The sequence below is a fragment of the Carcharodon carcharias genome, chromosome 1 (genome assembly GCF_017639515.1).
Source record: "Carcharodon carcharias isolate sCarCar2 chromosome 1, sCarCar2.pri, whole genome shotgun sequence".
NCBI lineage: Eukaryota > Metazoa > Chordata > Chondrichthyes > Lamniformes > Lamnidae > Carcharodon > Carcharodon carcharias.
Window position 1 is genome coordinate 46,208,496 of NC_054467.1, and position 21,632 is coordinate 46,230,127.

At 39.6% G+C, this 21,632-nt stretch overlaps 1 protein-coding gene across 1 annotated transcript in view; it reads right to left on the bottom strand.

Moving 5' to 3' along the window:
* The window catches only part of rapgef2b (Rap guanine nucleotide exchange factor 2b), a 552,839-nt gene that overhangs the window by 309,031 nt on the left and 222,176 nt on the right, over nucleotides 1–21,632 (bottom strand). The window lies entirely within an intron of this gene.

The following is a 21,632-nucleotide window of genomic DNA, read 5'->3' on the forward strand; positions in this document are numbered from 1 at the left end:
TCACAGCTTAAATAGTTAAATACATTATGATTTTGAAAAGGCATATCCTCGTAAAAAAGAAACTTAAACTTTTGTTGTGACAAACTAAGGAAGTTGAATGGAGGGGAGTCAGTTCACCCGTTCTCACCTGGTCCTAACAGATGGCTCTGGCTACAAGTTCGATATGAAGGCATCACATGCCCCACACACTAACCACTAATCCACTAAGTTGCCAAAAGCTGTGGTTTAGACCCTCCTCTTTGTTCTGTTCTTTTTTGAACTCTATTCATCTAATTATTTCCAGGAAAAACTCAGCAGGTCTGGCAGCATCGGCGGAGAAGAAAAGAGTTGACGTTTCGAGTCCTCATGACCCTTCGACAGAACTTGAGTTCGAGTCCAAGAAAGAGTTGAAATATAAGCTGGTTTAAGGTGTGTGTGTGGGGGGGCGGAGAGAGAGAGAGAGAGAGAGAGAAGTGGAGGGGGGGTGTGGTTGTAGGGACAAACAAGCAGTGATAGAAGCAGATCATCAAAAGATGTCAACAACAATAGAACAAAAGAACACATAGGTGTTAAAGTTGGTGATATTATCTAAACGAATGTGCTAATTAAGAATGGATGGTAGGGCACTCAAGGTATAGCTCTAGTGGGGGTGGGGAGAGCATAAAAGATTTAAAAATATTTAAAAATAATGGAAATAGGTGGGAAAAGGAAAATCTATATAATTTATTGGAAAAAAAAGGAAGGGGGAAACAGAAAGGGGGTGGGGATGGGGGAGGGAGCTCACGACCTAAAGTTGTTGAATTCAATATTCAGTCCGGAAGGCTGTAAAGTGCCTAGTCGGAAGATGAGGTGTTGTTCCTCCAGTTTGCGTTGGGCTTCACTGGAACAATGCAGCAAGCCAAGGACAGGCATGTGGGCAAGAGAGCAGGGTGGAGTGTTAAAATGGCAAGCAACAGGGAGGTTTGGGTCATTCTTGCGGACAGACCACAGGTGTTCTGCAAAGCGGTCGCCCAGTTTACGTTTGGTCTATCCAATGTACAGGAGACCACATTGGGAGCAACGAATGCAGCAGACTAAGTTGGGGGAAATGCAAGTGAAATGCTGCTTCACTTGAAAGGAGTGTTTGGGCCCTTGGACGGTGAGGACAGAGGAAGTGAAGGGACTGGTGTTGCATCTTTTGCTTGGGCGTGGGGTGGTGCCATAGGAGGGGGTTGAGGAGTAGGGGGTGATGGAGGAGTGGACCAGGGTGTCCCGGAGGGAGCGATCCCTACGGAATGCTGATAGGGGGGGTGAAGGGAAGATGTGTTTGGTGGTGGCATCATGCTGGAGTTGGCGGAAATGGCGGAGGATGATCCTTTGAATGCAGAGGCTGGTGGGGTGATAAGTGAGGACAAGGGGGACCCTATCATGTTTCTGGGACTTTGGTGTTAACATGGTTTGCCTGCTAAATGATGTAGATAGTAAAAACAAGTCATCATTCTCAAATAACCTGCCCTTCAAAACAGCCCAATCATAACTTTAAAAAAACTTCTCATTTTATTATAATTTGAACGGTAAAAGGAAACCTTATGTGTGTGTAAGTTCAGTTTCTGTTTATGTGTTTTATGTGTTCTGTTTGATTTTGTGTGTCTGTGCTCCAGTGTTCAGTATCTGTCACTGAGTGGATGCTGGAAGTGTTAAATCCAATTGTTTTGTGCTCTTGTGCTGTGACAGAGAGAGAGGTTGGGTCTTTTGTCTCTGATTTTCTCTGTGCATTTGCAAAGCAGTGTCTATGTCGCTTAAAAGTTGATTAACCACTTGTGGTCTGTTTCTGCATGTGGTTTTAAATCAGTTGGTTGTTTAATGTGTTTCAAAAGCTGTATTCGTTTTTCAATTGGTTTAAGTGAGGAAGAAGTTATGATAACATGAATATTGGGCTATAAAAAAAATTGTATTCTTTGTTCTGAGAGAGAAAGAGACATAGGGGGCCCTCTCCCTTGCTGTATGAGATTCCTGTCAGGTTTAAATTTTGTCTGAAGTTAGCATGCTGTATTGTGAAAATTCACCTTTTTCTTGAGTTCCTACTTACAAGTGTTTCAAAAGGTACCTTGAAAAAAGACCTTGAGAACCCAGGACTGAAGTTATTTTCTTCTATTTCTTTGTAAAACATATGCTACATTCATTGATTTGAGTTGATAAAGTTATTGTGGAGATAGAGTTGGAAGCTTCCAAAAGGAGTGTTTGTGAAATAAAGATTTTGTGTGGCTGTGTATGTTTGAAATTTTGCCTGAAATTGTGATTTTTATAGCAGTAAGTTTCACTAAGTTTCACTTAGTGAGTTTCACTTTTTGAGCTAAAGTGAATTTTATAATGGGAATTGTGATCCATCTTAAAGGGAATAAGTAATTGAAATGGAGTAAGTGCTGGAAGTCATAAATTTGAATTGGAATTTCTGTTCAAAATTGCAATTTGAATGGAATTTTGTTTTGTTAAGTATGTGGGAATTTTATTCTGGATGTAAATTCACACATGAATTAGAGATTGGGAAAGAAAACACAAACTGTGTATTTTAAACTCAGGCTGCGGGGAAAAACAAAGGATCATTTGACAAAAGGGATTTAAAAGGTGGATTAGGACAAGTTGAGAATATGAGAGGTTTTTTTAATACAAAAGGGGGGTTTGAATTTTGCAAAAGGAGTTTAATTTTGTTTAAAGTGAAGACCTCTCATTAACTGTACATTTGTACATAACCTAAGTCTGATCTGTAGAGGGAAGGCCTCTCACAGAGCGGTGATATATTCTTTTCTGCAGGAACAAGTCAAACCAAGGACACATAGGGACACAGAATGGGATGCATCCTGTGGCTGATTTTTGATTGGAGCAGGGTGAATAGCTTATGGGGACAAAGGTGGTGGGGTGAAATTATGCTGGGGCAAGTGGTGGAAAAAGGAGCAAGGGATTTGTGTGTGTTGGAAGGTCAGAATGTAAATGTCAGAGGAGGGGTGCACACAAACTGCTGTGTCCATATCACCTGAATAAGTTTAGCTGACTGGTATTTGGGTTTGAATCAGAAGGCACACAGCCTATCAACTACACTGTCAGTGATGGCTCAGAGCCATGTTCCACACCATACGAGGATAATGGGACATATTGTGTCACCACTAGTGCAAGTCAATGTAGGATCCATAATGATACCTGGTGCCCCGTTTAATACTCGGCCCTTTGTTTTAAACCCCAGATAGAGGTTACAATTTCACTTGAAAGGATAATCCCTATCCTGGGCGCACCCCAATAAATCTCACTGAGAGTGGTACTTGACCAAGCATCGAAGAATACATATCTTATTTTGGGTATGATATCCTGATCCTATTTTGGGTATGATATCCTGCTACTACCCGATCATTTGACAAAGCTGACAAAGGATATGGAGCTTTCACAAAAACATTATGATGCGATCAGGGGGATAACTACCCTGCCTTGATGGGATATTGACCTCAATATCAAAGTTCCCCTTTGGATTCAAATTGCATTACATACGTTAGTAATTGTACAGTTGATTATGGTGTATCTACTTATACTATCATGTAAACTAAAACTTAAAGCAAAAAGAGTAAAATTGGAAGGATTATTTAGAAGGGGATTTGAGGTGATGGATTTAAATGTATAGACTCTAAGAAGTGTAAAATTTGGCTGGAACGTGCAATACCTCATCATGGCAGAATATTTCATCAGCAGCAATATCTCATTTAAGAAATAAATGAGAAATAGGATTGGAATCCCCTATAACTTTGAACTTTATGGAATAAAAAATCCAGACCCATGGACATGTGTTGACCTCACATTTGGAGCCATAAAATACAAAATCCCAGCTGCAGCTAACAGCAGAGGGCTGGGTACCAAGGGGTTAATACGGACATTCAGTTAAAAAAAGTGGCTCATCAAAAGGGTTTAGACATTGATTGCTATCAGAGTGTTTATGGTACCAGGATGCAATTAAGAGTTTGATTATCCAACACAATGGCACAAGGAACATCTCATCAATACAATACACTCAAGGAAGGGTGATGCCCCTAAGGTCTGTACCACAATAATAGTTGCAAAGTTAGATTCCATAACTATGATTGGTGCCTCTCAGGGAGAGGAATATGGTCATTCAAACCTTCTTCAACCCAGGAGCCAGGTGCTGTTACTGTGGTATCCTCAAGCAGCAAGAGAATTGTTCATACAATGAGAAATGATAATATTTGTCTGCAAAAACCCTGTATTATTTCAACCAGCATGATTTGATGACATTCATCAGGACTACGCATGAAATATATGAAGAGGTGCTAACTACCAGATGGGCTCTGAAGAAGTCATATGGACTCGAAACGTCAATTCTTTTTCTCTCTCCACAGATGCTGTCAGACCTGCTGAGTTTTTCCAGCATTTTCTGTGTTTGTTTCAGATTTCCAGCAACTGCAGTATTTTGTTCTTTCCAGTTTAAGAATTTTCAAAAGGAACTAGAGGCTGCTTCGAGGAAGACGCTTCTCAAACTTGGTGGAAATCTTGTGAAAAATTTATGTTGCAAGTTTTAATCAGTACAATGTAAAACAATTAAATGAACAATGATTCTGCTGTTTAATTCTGTTCCCTTAAGTATTCGTTTGTTTCACTTTTTTTAACTGCTATATTAAGTCTGGCCAGCATATAAATTCAACAGGGAGATAGTGAACAAGATCATATGGGGGGGGGGATTTCATCTGTAAAAGCACTGAAGGTGGTGAGGAGCCAGAGGAGTGTTTGGTCCAACAATATTGCTAATTTATTGGCACATAATTAATACTGCTGCAAGAACGTTCCATCTATCTCTATTTTGATAGGCAAGTGTGGACAGTTGCAAATGTTTTTATTCGCAGAAAGGGCAAGGGGATTTTTTTGGTCATGGGGGTACGATATGTTTTAGTATCTTGAGTGGCAAAGTTGTTCAATGGGTTCTGGATCTCTTCTTCATCCAGCTAGCTTTTTAGGGGTAACTTTGGGTTCAGTTTTATACCAAGATGGGGAAAAGCTTAACAAATAGTTGAGAGCATCAGCTACCAGTGTGGTATCTTTAGAGGCATTAGGTCATTTTTAACCTATAGCTTCAGCCCTAGCACCTGACGAGTTGTAAAAGGCACAAAACATCCCTGAATTTGTTACAAGGCAATTTTCACACCTAGGCAAAATTAGTTGGATGAAGAACTTAGAGTGATAACACAACTGGCAAAAAGGATTCAACACATCAGCTTTCATAAGGCCGTACGTCACTTACACGAATAAATCCAGATTTTTGAAATCATTTAAATGCTTTATCCATTTTCATCACTAAATTAACAAGGACAGCTATCTTGGGAAAAGATAGTAAAGGGACTAGTGCACTGAGATTTTCCCTTGAATTAATAACTGATGTAATATCGGGTCAGTGGTGTTGGCTGGGAAATGATGAGTGTGATTGATGGTGGAGGCCTCGGGGAGAACAAGTCCGCTCGAAGCATCTGACTGGATGACATTTCGGCCTTGTTTTTGCACTGCCATCTTAGAACATTCTAATATTTTGAGAAGTTCTTCTCTAGAATTTGCATTATCCTAGACAACTGGAAATTAAAATGAAAAACAATTTTTAAAAGACCAAATGCACTATGGTAAGAAATATCCAAAGGTTGTGTTTACTAACTGTCAGGTTTAAATTAGGGTTTATGTGGATACTTGGCTTCATATCATGATTCAACAGTGCAAGATCTAACAGTTGAGTTAAAATGCATTTCCCTGTTGCTTAGCTCTTAAAAAAATATCTAGGTACATCAAAACATGTGTTCCCTTTTTATTTTGCCTTGTACCAATCCAAGCTGATGACAAGCAACTTATGCTGAAGCTTCTTTCTAAGGAACTCTTATTACCAACAACCAAATTGTGCAAGAGCATCTCAGGTTGACTTCTTGAAGAGAATCAAATAGTTTTGACTGAATACGCTGCATGGGGTGCCACAGATACATACCCACATCTTACCACAGTGATCGTGCAGAAATGCAGGCAAACCGTTCACATTTTTTTCTGTCAGAAATTAAGCATACTCAGATCACATATACTGTGACTTAGGTACAATTTAGATGGCAGTGCCACCATGATAAATGGGGTGATTTCAAACAAATCTAGCAACTCAATGGGCATCCATGAGGTGCTGTGAGCCATCAGCAGCAGCAGAATTGTATACGAACATGAAATGTAACTTCATGGCCTGGGCATATCCTCACTCTACCATTACCATCAAGTCAGGAGAGGAAGCTGTTTCAGTGAAGAATGCAGGAGGACACACCAAGAGCAGCACCAGGCATACCTAAAAATGAGGTGTCAGTGAAGCTACAACACAGGACTATTTGCATGCCAAACAGCTGAAGCAGCATGCGATAGGCAGAGCTAAGTGATCCCACAACCAAAGGATTAGTTCTGAGCTCTGCAGTCCTGCCTCATCCCGTCAAGAATGGTGGCAGACAATTAAGCAACTAACTGGAGGAGGAGGCTTCACAAATATCTCCATCCTCAATGATGGGGGGAGGCTGAGCACATCAGTGCAAAAGATAAGGCTGAAGCATTTGCAACCACCTTCAGTCAGAAAAGCTGCATGGATGACCCATCTCATCCTCCTCTGAGGTCCCAACATTACAGATACCAGTCTTCAGGCAATTTGATTCACTCCACGTGATATCAAGAAACAGCTGAAGGCACTGGATACTGCAAAGGCTTTGGACCCTGATAACATTCCAGCAATAGTACAGAAGGAATGTGCTTTAGAACTAATCATGCACGTGGTCAAGCTGTTCCAGGACAGTTGCAATGCTGGCATCTACCCGGCAATATGGAAAATTGCCCAGGTATGCCTGTCCACAGAAAGCAAGAAAATCCATCTGGCCAATTACTGCCCCATAAGTCTACTCTCTATCAACAGCAAAGCCATGGAAGGTGTCATTGACAGTGCTATCAAGCAGCACTTATTCAGCAATAACCTGCTCAGTGACGTTCAGTTTGTGTTCCGCCAGGGCCACTCAGCTTCTAGCAGCATTACAGCCTTGGTCCAAACAGGGACAAAAGAGCCGAACTCCAGAGGTGAGGTTAGAGTGACTGCCCTTGACATCAAGGCAGCATATGACTGACTCAAAGAGCCCTAACAAAACTGGACTCAATGGAATTCAGGGGGAAATTCACCACTGGTTGGAGTTATACCTAGCACGAAGGAAGATAGTTGCAGTTGTTGGAGGCCAATCATCTCAGTCCGAGGGCATCACTGCAATTGTTACTCAGGGTAGTGTCCCAGGCCCAAGCATCTTCAGCTGCTTCGCCAATGACCTTCCCCCATAAAATCGGAAGTGGGGATGTTTGCTGATCATCGCATAACATTCAGCACCAGTCATGACTCCTCAGACGCAGAAGCAGTCTGTGCTCATATGAAACAAGACCTGATCAACATTCAGGCTTGGGCAGATAAATGGCAAGTAACGTTTGTACCACACAAGTCCAACCATCTCCCCTTGATACTCAATGGCATTACCATTGCTGAAATTCCCAATATTAATCTCCTAGGGGGTTAGCACTGATCAAAACGGAACTAGACCAGCCATATACATACTGTGGCTACAAAAGCAGGTCAGAGGTTGGGGATTCTGCAGTTATTAACTCACCTCCTGACTCCCCAGAGTCTTCCATCATCTCCAAGACACAAGTCAGGAGTGTGATGAAATACTCTCCACTTACTTGGATGAGCACACCTCCAACAACACTCAAGAAGCTCGGCACCATCCTGGACAAAGCAGCCTGCTTGATTGGCATCCCATCCACCACCTTAAAAAACATTCACTCCCTTCACCACTGATGCAAAGTGGCAGCGAAGTGTCACATCTACAAGATGCATTACAGCAGCTCATCAGTGCTCCTCCAATAGCACCTGCCAAACCTGCGACCTCTTACACCTAGAGAGACAAGGACAGCAGATGCATGGGAACACCACCACCTAGAAGTTTCCCTTCAAACCACACACCATCCTGACTTAGAAATACATTGCTGTTCCTTCACAGTCGCTGAATCAAAATCCTGGAACTCCCTCCCTACATCAAATGGACTGGAACAGTTCAAGAAGGCGCCTCACCACCACCTTCTCAAGGGCAATTCAGGATGGGCAATAAATGCTGGCCCAGCCAGCGACACCCACATCACGTGAAAGAATAAAAAGCGTGGCTTAGGCCCAAGTTCAGGAGAATGTGAGACAACAGTGTTCTTTCTAGGTACTGGCTGTTATACAGGACCTGCTTGAATCACAGAATTGATAGCTCTGTTCAGCTGAAACTGATAAGCTGTATAGCTTTCATTATCAGCTGCCTTGCAAAATAAAGGCCCTTGACCTGAAACATTAACTCTATTTCTCTCTCCACAGGTGCTGCCAGACTTATTTCTAGCATTTTCTGTTTTTATTTCAGAATTCCAGCATCCACATTATTTTGCTTTTGTTTTAACAGTGATTTGTCTGCATACCTATACCCATATTTGAAATTGGTCTGTCACTGCTACTAATGTTCATTTATGTGGACGGATTTATACTTACAGTTCCTAGCCTATTCATTCCCTTTCTCACATCTATTCCTGCCCAATTCTTAAACTTCAATAATTATCATCTACCATAACATCTCTACTTTACATTCCGTATTTGTTGGCCGAGATTAAAACTTCAACTATTGAAATAGGTGAAAGGTGTGGGTGACACTTGACACTAGTTTCCCTCTTGTGAATTTATTCTTACAATCACTGATTAAAGTTGATTTTAAGGAGTTTGCATTTTTTAATTCATATTCGATTTTTGTCTTGTCTTCACTCTAGTGCCTTTTCAACATCTAGAATTAAAAAATATTGGATAAGAATAATTAAAAGCTGATCTATTTAATCTGAATTTTAATAGTATAAAACAAAATTTCAGATTAAGCTGGCATACAAAATACCCATCTAATTTAAAAACGTGCTCATAGAAGGTTCTTAATGTATTTTAATGATATGCATGTAAATACACAAAATATATAAAGGTGGGGAAGTTCAGGTACAGGTAACCAATTAGACATATGACATCAAAGTGAAAATTGAGACATGGCTCAAAAAAAGGGCAGGTTTAAGTATTAAATATTCCTGAATAAAAGGTATTCAGAAAAAATAGGGAAAGAATGAAAGGAGGAAGGGTGGTAATACTGATCAAGGAGAATATTAGAGCACTGGAGAGAGATGATGTCCTAGAGGGGTCAGAACACAATAAACTTGGCTAGAATTAAGAAACAATAGAAATCCCAATATACCACTGAATGTATTCTGTCAGCTACCAACTAGTGAAAAAGATACAGAGGAGCAAATTTGAAGGGAAATTACAAAGAGTTGCAAACAATATAGAGGAGTGATAATGGGGAAAATTAATTATCCTAATATAAATTGGAATAGCAGTTGTGTAAAGAGAGGGAAAGGATGCATCAGGGCCATTTCTTGATCAGTATGCTTCTGGCCCAAAGGGGAAGGTGGTGTTGTTGGATCTGGTTCTAGGGAATGAGGTAGGTCAAGTAAAGGAAGTGTGAGTAGGGGAGTACTTAGTGAATAGTGATCACAGTATTATAAGGTTTAGGCTAGCTAGGGAAAAAGGCACAGAGCAACCGAGAGGAGCGCCAATTTCAGTGGGAAGAGAACAGATCCGGTCCAGGTGAATTGGAGACTAAGATTGTCAGGCAAAGCTATAACAGAACAATGGGTTGCCTTTAAAGAGAAGATTCCTATGAGGGAGAAAAGGTAGACAGGCAAAGCCCGAATTCCTTGGATGACAAGAGATAGAGATAGATGAAGCAGAAAAAGGGCACTCCTGGCAGACGTGAGGTTGATAATATAAGTGAGGAACAGGCTGAATATAGAAAGTTCAGAGGGGTAAGTAAAAATGGAAATAAGGTAAGCAAAGAGACAGTATGAGAAGAGACTGCCAACTAACATCAAAGGGAATCCAAAAGTCTTCAATGGGCATATTAATAGCAAAAGGGTAACAACAGGAAGAGTGGTTATTGAGGGACAAATTGGGGATCTACAAAAGGAGGTAGAGGGCACACCTGAGGTACAAAACATGTGTTTTGCACTTGTCTTTACCAAAGAAGAAGATGCATAGCGAAAGGGAAGAGGTAATTGAGACGTTAATGAAGAGGAGTTATTAAAAAGACGGCTGTGCTTAAATTTGGTAAGCCACTAGACTAGATGGGATGCGTCTGAGGATACTGAGGGAAGAAAGGGAGGGAATTGTGGAGGCACTAGCAATATTCTTCCATACTCCCCTAGATACAGGATTCATACCAGGGGGGCTGAAAAATTGCAAATGTTACACCCTTATTCAAAAAAGGGTGTAAGGATAAGCCTAGCAACTACAGGCTGGTCAATTTAACCTCAGTGGAGGGAAAGCTTTTAGAAACGAAAATCCAGGACAAAAGTAACAGTCACTCAGGCAAGTGTAGATTAATTAAGTAAAGCTAGCACAGGTTTGTTAAAAGCCAATTGTGTTTAACTAACTTGATTGTGTTTTTTGATGAGGTAACAGAGGGAGAAGTGCCACATTTGCCAGCAAAGTTGAAGCCCTTGAAATAAAAGGGGACAGTGGTAGAATGGATTCAAAATTTGCACTGGAAGAAGGTATGCAGTGGGGTTCCCCAGGTACTAGGTCCACTGCTTTTCTTGATATACATTAATGGCTTCGATTTGCATGTACAGGGCACAATTTCAAAGTTTGCAGGTGACACAATAATTTAAAGTATTATGAACTGTGAGGACGATAGTGATAAACTTCAAGAGCACATAGGTGAGATGGTGGATACATGGGGGAATGAAATTTAATGCAGCGAAGTGTGACACGGTACACTGTGTGGTAGGGAGAATGCAGATGCGGCAAATAAATATAAAACAAAGAGTGCAATTCTAAAGAGGGGTGCAGGAACAGAGAGACTTGGGGGTATATGCGCACAAATTATTGAAGGTAGCAGAGCAGGTTAGGAAGTGATTTCACAGACATATGGGGCAGAATTTTGCCCTCAACAGGTGGGCTTGGCAAGGGCGGTTGGGAAACCTATCCCCACCACCTGAATACAAGTAAATACTCAATTATTATACAGTTTTTAGATATGACTGGAGTATGTAAATATACTCAAATGATTTCTTTTCAAAAACCATACAAACATCCTTGTATTGTTTGAAATCTGGTTCCATTTAATTTTACTTACATTCTTGGAATTCCTGTCATTAATGAGAATTTTTTATCTTTGTAAACATTATCATGAAACAGCTAATTTTCTGTTGTCTTCAATCTTGATAATCATAAGTCAATGATCAGAAGGTTGCAAAGTAACCCCCACCAGCCCATTACATCTAATATTCACAACGTCCACTCCAGCGATTTCTTTGCCTGGGCTCACCCAAGTGGAATCTTCCAGTGTCCTTAAATATCATCAGGGTCCTTCTCTTGGACCAGAAGACGAGCTTTCCCCAGCATTCTGTCTGGTGAACAGAGAACAGCCTTTCCTCTTCTGCTCATAATAGCTACTGCTTTCCTATCTCTCTTTCCCAGATACTCTATCCAAAGTCTCCAAGACAGTAAGTCTGCAATAGCAAAAACATCTACCTCTCCCTTTTTGTTCAGGTGTTAAACCTGGCTTATGCAATTCAAGAGCAATCAACCCAGGCGACACAGGTTTGTTGTTGGGCAGAACTTGTAGCAGGTCACATAATCCTCTTCATTATCCCATTTTAGCTTGAATTAATGAGACATTTTAAAGCATAACTCTCTTGTAAAACTTCATAATCATAACACATTAATGTCATCCTCTACACAGCACACAGTATGTCTGCACAAAAACAGAATTATTTAAAATAAAAGTCTGCAAATAAGGAACACAGGCAGCAGAATTTTGGATACCCTCAAGTTTATAGAGGGTAGAATGTGGGGGATTGGCCAGGAGTATGTTAGAATAGTCAAGTCTGGAAGTAACAGCATGGATTAAGGCTTCAACAGTAGATGAGCTGAGGGGGTGGTAGAGGTGGGTGAATCTATAGAGATGGAAATAGGCAATCTTAGTGATATTGCGGATGTGTAGTTGGAAGCTCATCTCAGATCAAATATGACACTGAGGTTGTGAAGTGTCTGGCTCAGCCTCAGACAGTTGCCTGGTCTTGGGAATGGGAATTCAATGCTCAAAAATATCCAACCTAGCCACATTTACAAAATAAATATTATGCAATCTACTTTTAGAAACACAAAACCCCAAAACAATGCATTTAATGACTGGGAAATGTAGTTTCTGGCAGGAATCCAAAGACAATAGCTTTTGGTCTTGCCAGTATTGAGTTAGAGGAAATTTCTGCTCATCCAGACAGACAATCTGTCTGTTAATTTAGAGACAATGGTCTCGAGAGTAGTGAGTGTTGGTGGTGAGGTAGAGCTGGATGTCGTCAGCGTACATGTTGAAACTGACGCTGCACTATCTGATGTTGACGCCAAGGGGCAGATACGCAACAGGAGGGAGTCAAGGATTGATCTTTGGGAGGATGGGGGGACCAGAGGTGCAGGAGTGAGAAGACATTGCAAGTGATCAATTTAAATATTAGTTCAAAGGCTGAACAGGTATGGTATGTATTATACATCGTGAAATATAGCTCATAGAATTGTCAATATTTTGTTACAAGTTAAGGATTTCAGGGTTATCCACAAACAGTATTAAAATTATAATGCCAGACCTTCAAAAGAAAAACGAATCTGGATTTTTTTTGTGCAAGAATAGGAAATATGTTCAAAGCACCCAATTAGGTTTAAACCAAAGTCACGTCACCCATTGGAATGAGATAAAGTGATATTTGAAATATTTCTGAAGCTACTGAGTGAAGTTCACCATTATCTGATTATTGTTCTGTAGTGTACTGAATTGACAGTCAGATTTGATGCATATTAAGAATGAAAAATTGTAGTTTACAATATTGTTTGATTCTGTTCTGTTGCTATACAAGGTTTTTGAGAATAATTTGTTAAAATATGTGGTGAAATTTCTCATTTTTATTAAAGGAGAAAGGGAGAAGTGATTTGTGTGGCCTTAATGCAATACGCATACATTCTTTGTCAGTAGAAACAGAATTGTGCATTAAGATAATTCTGTAATAAAAGTAGATGACTGTTAATTTGGAAAATGTTTTGATAATTTGAACACCAGACCTAACAAAATGTTATTGTAAAGATAACTGATTTGATTATCCATTTTATTGTATTCCTGGTTACAAATATCAAAAATCTGCTACTAATTTACTTCCATGGGGGCTGGACTCCTGAGAAATTGGAATGTAGAGGCTCAGGTTAAGGTTAAAGAACTTTAAATAAATAAGTAGTCTATTTCAGCATTTTAGTGACCAAATTTTATGTGGGGAGATTTTGCTATAAGGAGCAAGTGTGAATGAACAGAGCAGATGATGCATTCAGAAAGATCAGAGAAATGGATAACCTTTTTTGACTATGTAAGCCACTGCAGCAGCTTTTCAACTGTACTGTTGTCTGACTTGCTTTGGTCTAGAATTTGATATGTAACAAAGCACTTCTGCAATCGCAGCACCCATGACTGCATGCTTGTCAATCCTTAGTGACTAAAACTAATCTCTAAAAATTACTGTGCCAAAAGGGAATGTTGTCCTTTGGAACAGTCAGTTGCCATATTGTTTAAACATTACCAATAAAAAGGAAGGAGGGTACTTGCCACATATGTGTACATTCTTATAAATAAAGCTCTAGTAATCAAGGCATGATTGGATCTTGGGCATAGAGTACAAAAAGAAAGAAGTTACTATAAACTGGGCTTCATGTCTTCATAAAAGCAAAAAACTGCGGATGCTGGAAATCCAAAACAAAAATAATAATACCTGGAAAAACTCAGCAGGTCTGACAGCATGATATCCTTTGGCTATCTCCAACTATCACTGGCCCTCTGGCCCTCTACGCGCGCGCACCCCCCCACCACCACCACTTTGATAAAGGTGTTCAAAATCATGAATCTGGACAGAGTAGACATGGAGAAACTGCTCCCATTGGCACAAATAAAAAGCACGGCATTGGAACTAGGTGAGTTGCTCTTGCAGGGACCTAGCACGGACATGATGGGTCAAATGGCCTCCTTCTGTGCTGTAATCATTCTATGACAGAAATATATTTTGCGTGTCCTGTACAACTTGTGAAGATCTCTTGCATGTAAAGTGAATGCGAAGTTAATATGCCTTGAATAATGCAAAAATATTTAACATGGGAACAGCAAAATTTTCAAGTGAAGTTTTCATTATTCATTGAAATTTTTAAAATAAAATATACATTATTAGTCTTGTCATATATAATCATATTCAATTGAGGTTTTTTAAAAGACAAAAGCAATGGTCAAACACAACAAACTACTTGGTTAAAATGAAAATTAATGACAATATTTTTGCTAAAATGTATACTTGATAGATCCCCGTTTCCTATTATATTTTAGGAAGGCGCAACAAGTAAAGATAAATACACTTAGGAAAGAACATACTCTCATACACCCCTGGAAAGCCTGGGAAAACCATCTTGGTCACCATAAAAAAAGTCTATACAAGGTTTGTACTGGAATGTTATATATGGAGAAGGGTTCTGCTTCAGTCAGAAATCTTGAGTTAGACTTGCTCAATATACTCATTTTGATTTGATGTGCTAGAATAAGACAGGTTAATACATATATTTTAAAAACATATACAGTACAATATTCCCTTTTATGGTTGGTGAGCCACTTTTATACACACGCGCACACAAAACATAATTTCCCTTATTATTGTAGCTCTGTGTCTTTAAATGCAATTATTACACTGATTTGCAACCTTGCATTAATACAATAAAAATTTTCCCAGCTTGTCAAAACAGTGTGCTAGTCTTAACAAAAACAGAAATACCTGGAAAAACTCATCAGGTCTGGCAGCATCAGCAGAGAAGAGCAAAATTGACGTTTCGAGTCCTCATGACCCTTCAACAGAACTAAGTAGAAATAGGAAAGGGGTGAAATACAAGCTGGTTTAAGGGGGCGGGGGGGGATTGTTGGGACAAGCAAGCAGTGATGGGAGGAGATAACCAAAAGATGTCACAGACAAAAGAACAAAGAGGTGTTGAAGGCGGTGATATTATCTAAAAGAATGTGCTAATTCTTATTCTATTCTTGCTATTCTTACACTGTTAGGTCATTAACAATTTAACCTTTTCTTCAGAGAACACCAGAAATGGGAGTTTTCAAAATAAACATCACTGTTTCAATTTATCTCTGGCTTATGACTGCATAGCTCATGCATTGTATGTATTGAAGTAGGACACATTACTAGTCAGGTTGCCTACTCATTTATTTAAAGTTCTTTACCCTTAACCTGGGCCCCTACATTCCAATTTCACAGCAGTCCAGCCCGCACTGCTGTGTTATTCCTTTCTATGGCATCACAAATATTAACTTCATGCAGCATGCCTTCTCCTATAGTGAAGTAAAAGTATTTTACAAATAGTCATTAATTGTCCTTATGCACCGTGGTTTCTCTTCATCAAGACAACAATCTTCAAGACTGATGGAAGTTTATAATGAAAATAGCAGCATCAGTTTAAATATTTTTCACAACATTTGTCAAAGTTATGATGTTGCACTAACCATTACTGCTACAGTTTAACTTTGCACTTTTAGACAATAAAGCAAACATGAGTAATGTACTTATAACGTTATGTAAAACATGTTATGATACAAAAAAATGCATCTTTCCAATTATACCAAAACAATTCATATTTCTCTTAAAAATCTATATCCCTACTCAGCAAGGGGAACAAATCTGGGATGAGGATAGTTTGGAAGCCTAGATTGCACCAGAGAATCAGAGAATTGAACCTAACCAGAACTGATAGTGGGATATTTCACATTTATGTTTGATGTTGTAATTGTGCAAAGTAGGTTGCCAAGACAATGCACTCTTCTGTCTGACTCCATCACTTTGAACAAAACACTTTTATAGTAAATACCGCAGCCTACTGATCAGAATGGCTGTGTGGAAATATTATTAGCTTAATCCGGTTTTCTGCATACAAGTGAAACAAAACATAAATAGTTCTTCTAACTTCGTCAATAACAAAATATAGGCTTCAAATTGGCAGAAACTTTAGCTATTCCAAGCTTTCTTCCCCCTTTCAGTCATTACAAAATGATTTTAATAGTATTCCAGCAGGCATTCAGCTGTTCCTGACAACATCATTTGCTCTTGACCGAAAGGGTTACTTCACTGCAATGATTTTTTTTTTCCCTAACAGTACATTGCACAGCCACTCATGGAAAATATGGTTCATAACTGTACTCTACAATTGCACATATATTGGAAATCAATAAAATGAAAAGGGATGTAGATAACTATCAACATTTATCCAACCAACCTCTGAGAAATGTTGAATAAACAAAGAAAAACAAACATGAATCCCATTTGTCATGCACTATTTTAAACAAATTAAATCATCAAATGCAGTTTGAAAACTTTCAACATAAAGTCTCATTCTGCAAGTTAAATTTCTGTCAAACTGATTAAATATTTACTACAGGCATCTGCAGTAGCAAAGACAAAATCTAACTTATTCAACAAAACTACACCAGCACTCACTCGATGGGTATGCGGCCATTGTAAAAACAGCTCATTATCTGAACTACACCAACAGTCACAATGATGTTTGTTGCTTTAGAAAGTAAAAATACAAAACCAAATAGAACTTCAGTGACAATCAAAACAATTCTCTGACCTGTACCTTCTAATCAGAACCAAAGTTGTACCATTTTATCCAAAAGGCCTTTTATTTTGCAGCATTTTTTATCCCAGGCAGAGTTTAGAATCTCTCCTCCTCTTCTGTTGCTGTGGAGAGGCAAGTAAAGCCAAAATTCCAACGGACGGCTCATTTCCTGCCTTGGTGACCTGACTACCTCTCTGCTGGCTGCAAAATATGTGCAGCATATGTTGCTTGCGCATTGCTTCCGCATTCCATCTTCATGACCTCAGCTGGTGTCTGACAGCTGCTCCTCATACGTTGCCATTCAAGAAATGGCTGATTACTAAAGTGTTACTCATTTTAACATATACCCATGTTCCAAGGTCAACCAAAGTGCTATCTTTGAAACACAATACAGCAATCTGCATTTTTAAAAAAAATGTTAATTTAATCCTTATTTGCATAGCAGTCCTACTATGTCCACAGACTGCCCTGCTACATGAATAGAGGGAGTATTGATGGCTCAAGGCAAAAAACATTAACTTTTAAGTAGTTTCATTGCCTGGCTCCAGAAAGAAGGCACCACAGAATGGTAACAGTAGGAGCTGTCTCTGGCATCACCATTTTCCCTTCTCATTTTATTTGAGCTCTGTTTCTCTGTATAAATCAGCAATATTGTTTTCATATTCATGACCTTCACAAATCTCTTCCCCGCCCCACCTCACCTAAAATCCCCGTGTGTGATTTTCAGTGACTGCCCATGTGCCATTCTCTTTTATACAGTACTTATTCAAAAGGACTGTGAAACAATCACAACTAGATCAAATTGCAAAAGCAGCTGTATTATTTGGTACTACTATTTAGCCCATCATTCATTCCAAACTAATTCGTAGGCTTCTCAACTAGGTTTTTGACTCCCCCCCCACCCCCCGCCCATGTCGGGATTCCACAGGGACCGTTCCCTCCAGGACACCTTGGTCCACTCCTCCATCACCTCACACGGCGCCTTCCCAAGCGAGCACAAAAGGTGTAACACCTGCTCCTTTACTTCCCCCCTCCTCACCATCCAAGGGCCCAAACACTCCTTTCAAGTGAAGTAGCACTTCACTTGCACTTCCCTCAATTTAGTCTACTGCATTCGCTGCTCCCAATGTGGTCTCCTCTACATTGGAGAGACCAAACGCAGACTGGGTGACCACTTTACAGAACACCCTCGGTCTGTCCACAAGCATGACCCAGACCTTCCTGTTGCTTGCTATTTCAACACACCACCATGCTCCCATGCCCACATGTCCATCCTAGGCCTGCTGCAATGTCCCACTGAAGCTCAACACAAACTGGAGGAACTGCACCTCATCTTCTGATTAGGCACTTTACAGCCTTCTGGACTTAACATTGAGTTCAACAACTTCAGATCATGAACTCTCTCCTCTATCCTCACTCCCTTTTTGATCCCCTTTTTTCTAATAATTATATATTTTTTTCTTTTCCCACCTATTTCTATTATTATTTTTAAAATTTATTTCCATCCATTGTTTTATCTCCACCTTTTAGCCTATTTCGATCCCCTCCCCCAAACCCACCCTAACTAGAGCCATCTGTCACTTGCTCATCCTGCTTTCTACCCTAATGTCGTCATTAGCACATCCTTTAGCAAATATCACCATCGTCAATACCCCTTTGACCTTCTGTTTATTACATCTTTGGCAATCTCTCCTTTGCTTCCATCTATCACTGGCCCTCTATCCAGCTTCAACTGTCCCACCCCCCTTCAACAGCTTATATTTCACCACATTTCTATTTCTCTTTAGTTCTGATGAAGAGTCATATGGACTCGAAATGTTAACTCTGTCTTCCTCTCCACAGATGCTGTCAGACCTGCTGAGTTTTTCCAGCAATTTTTGTTTTTGTTTTAGGTTTTTGAAGAGTCAACTGTCACGTAAATATCAACCACTAAATACAAATAATCAACTGAAAAGAAAAATATGTATCAAAGCACTTTAGTTCATCACCTCAACTGACAGAAAAGCAGAGAAGTGAAAACCTCAGAGAGGAAAAAAAAACTCATTTGGTGAGTATTTTGGCTCCAAATTAATATTACATTTACCAAATTTTAATGAACATACTTTTCAAAAGGTTAAAACTCAGGATTAAAATTTGGGATGAGCAATAGATTTCACAGTTTATACCATGGTTCATCTCTCACCCCAGAGACTTGAGCACAAAAATCCAGGCTGACACCCCAGTGCAGCAAAACTGAGGGAGTGCAGCACTGTCAGAGGTTCTGTCTTTTGAATAAGATGTTAGACTGAGGCACCATCCGCCCTCACAGGTGGACATAAAAAGTCCCAAGGTACTATTTTGAATAAGAGGAGAGTTCTGGCCAATATTTATCCCCTAAGCAACATCACTAAAATAGATTTTCTGGGCAATATTACATTGCTGTTATGCGCAAATTGGCTGCTGCATTACCTACATCAGAACAGTGAATGCACTTCAAAAATGCTTCAGTGCCTGTAAAAACTCTTTGGAACATACAGAGGTCCCTAAAATGCACTGTATTAGCAAGTTCTTTCTTCTTTCCTTTTCTTTCTCTCTGGGTATTTATTTTGCTTATGCCAAGCTGTATTTTTGAATGCTTTTTGTAATTACAGCCATGGGCATTAATTATTCAGAAAAGTGAGTACAGCTGATAAAAAATCCCCACTGGCTTGATTAAAAAATGCTTTCCATAATAATTCATAAAACAATGTGAAACTTAATAATTGCAAACAGTATCTAATATTTTTTACTCTCAATAATATGGTAATTGGGTTATATGAATGAGGAACACACGGAAATATTTACACACCAGTTTTATTGAGTACCTAGAAAACTAGTGTGTGATTAAAATCATATGAAATGACTTTCTAAACGTTTAACAATAGTTAGGTATAGTACAAATCTAGATTCTTTATCCAAACACAAAGCAAACAACAGCTCATTGTTTATCGGTGTGGACAACTAGGTCCTATCATGTAACAAATATATTTAAATATTTTTAACTTATTCAAGCTTTGGTGACAAATTTGTTACAATATGCATAAATGAATTTCCCAGATACCCAAGTACAGAGAATGTTTTAGAGGGGAATACACTGAAAATTGAATTGCAGGCATGTAATGGAATATTCTTCTCTGGCCTGGATGAGTGCAGCTCCAACATCACTCAAGAAGCTCGATGTCATCCAGGACAAAGCAGCCACCTTTAAATATTCACTATCTCCAACGCAAGTGCACAATGACACCAATGTGTACCATCTAGAAGATGGGAACATAGGAAATAGGAGTCGACCATTCGGCCCATCGAGCCTGCTCCTATTTAAACAGATCATGGCTGGTCATCTACCACTTATGCCATTTTTCCAACTATTTCCAAATCCCTTGATGTCATTAGTTGCACTGCAGCATCTCACCAAAGCTTCTTAGACAGCATCTTTCAAACCTGCAGCCTCTACCACCTAGAAGGACAAGGGCAGCAGGCTCATGGGAGGACCACCACCTGCAAGTTCTCCTTCAAGTCATACACTATCCAACTTTCTGAAGTTTGTCATCATTCCTTCACTGTCATTGGATCATAACTCCCTCGCTAACAACACTGTGGCTGTGTCTATACCACATGGACTGTAGTTCAAAAACATGGTTCACCACCACCTTCTCTAGGACAATTCATGTTGGCCTTGTCAGTGACATTTACATCCCATGAATGAATAAAATTATAAAATTCAGCAGTATTTTAAGCCTCATGCCACACCACACTATTGTTGTGAGATAGGTAGCTGCAGTGTGCCTTTTGCAACCAGTAAGTTATGTTAAGGGCTGGTTGTGTTTGCAATCGAGAACATTGAAAAAATTGTTTTAACATAAATTTAACCAGGAGGTCTAACAGAATCCCTTGAACACTTTCCTAAGGCTTGGTGTGACTGGTATTATACACCATGTGGTGCCAAGTCCAGGGTGAAATGGCCTCCATGGGGAAATCTCACAATCTTACAGTGAAGTGTCAGTTTGAAACTTGACTGGATTTAGAGACACCATTTTAACTGCCCTTGCCTGCAGAAGTAGTTAAAGGTGAGCCACTCATTCCCACTGATCCCACTTCCTTCTTGCTGAGTCCAGATATTAACCTGCTCGTTGAACAAGCTAGCAGGAAGGAAGCAGGGGCCTGCTTTAAATATGTAGAACAGGTCCAATTATGTCATCAGGACCTGATCTGCAACTTCAACCTGAGGGGAGCTTGGCCTAAATAGCCAAGTGGTTATGGTACTGGGTTCGTAACCCCAAGATCAAGAGTTCAAATCTCACAATGGCAAACTATGAAACAATGTAACTTCATCTGAAACAGATGGAAAAAACGGGTTTGTACTCGAAAGAGTTACATCTTAACCTTGGCTTGGCCTAAATAGCCAAGTGATTATGGTATTGGGCTTGTAACCCCAAGATCAAGAGTTCAAATCTCACAATAGCAAACTATGAAACAATGTAACTTCATCTGAATAGGAACAGATGGAAATGTGTTTGTACTCGAAAGAGTTACAAAGACAACTTGTTAGCTTGGCCTAAATAGCCAAGTGGTTATGGTACTGGGTTTGTAACCCCCAAGATCAAGAGTTCAAATCTCACAATGGCAAACTATGAAACAATGTAACTTCATCTGAAACAGATGGAAACAGGTTTACTCAAAAGAGTATCAAGAGTTCAAATCTCACAATAGCAAACTATGAAACAATGTAACTTCATCTGAATAGGAACAGATGGAAATGTGTTTGTACTCGAAAGAGTTACAAAGACAACTTGTTAGCTTGGCCTAA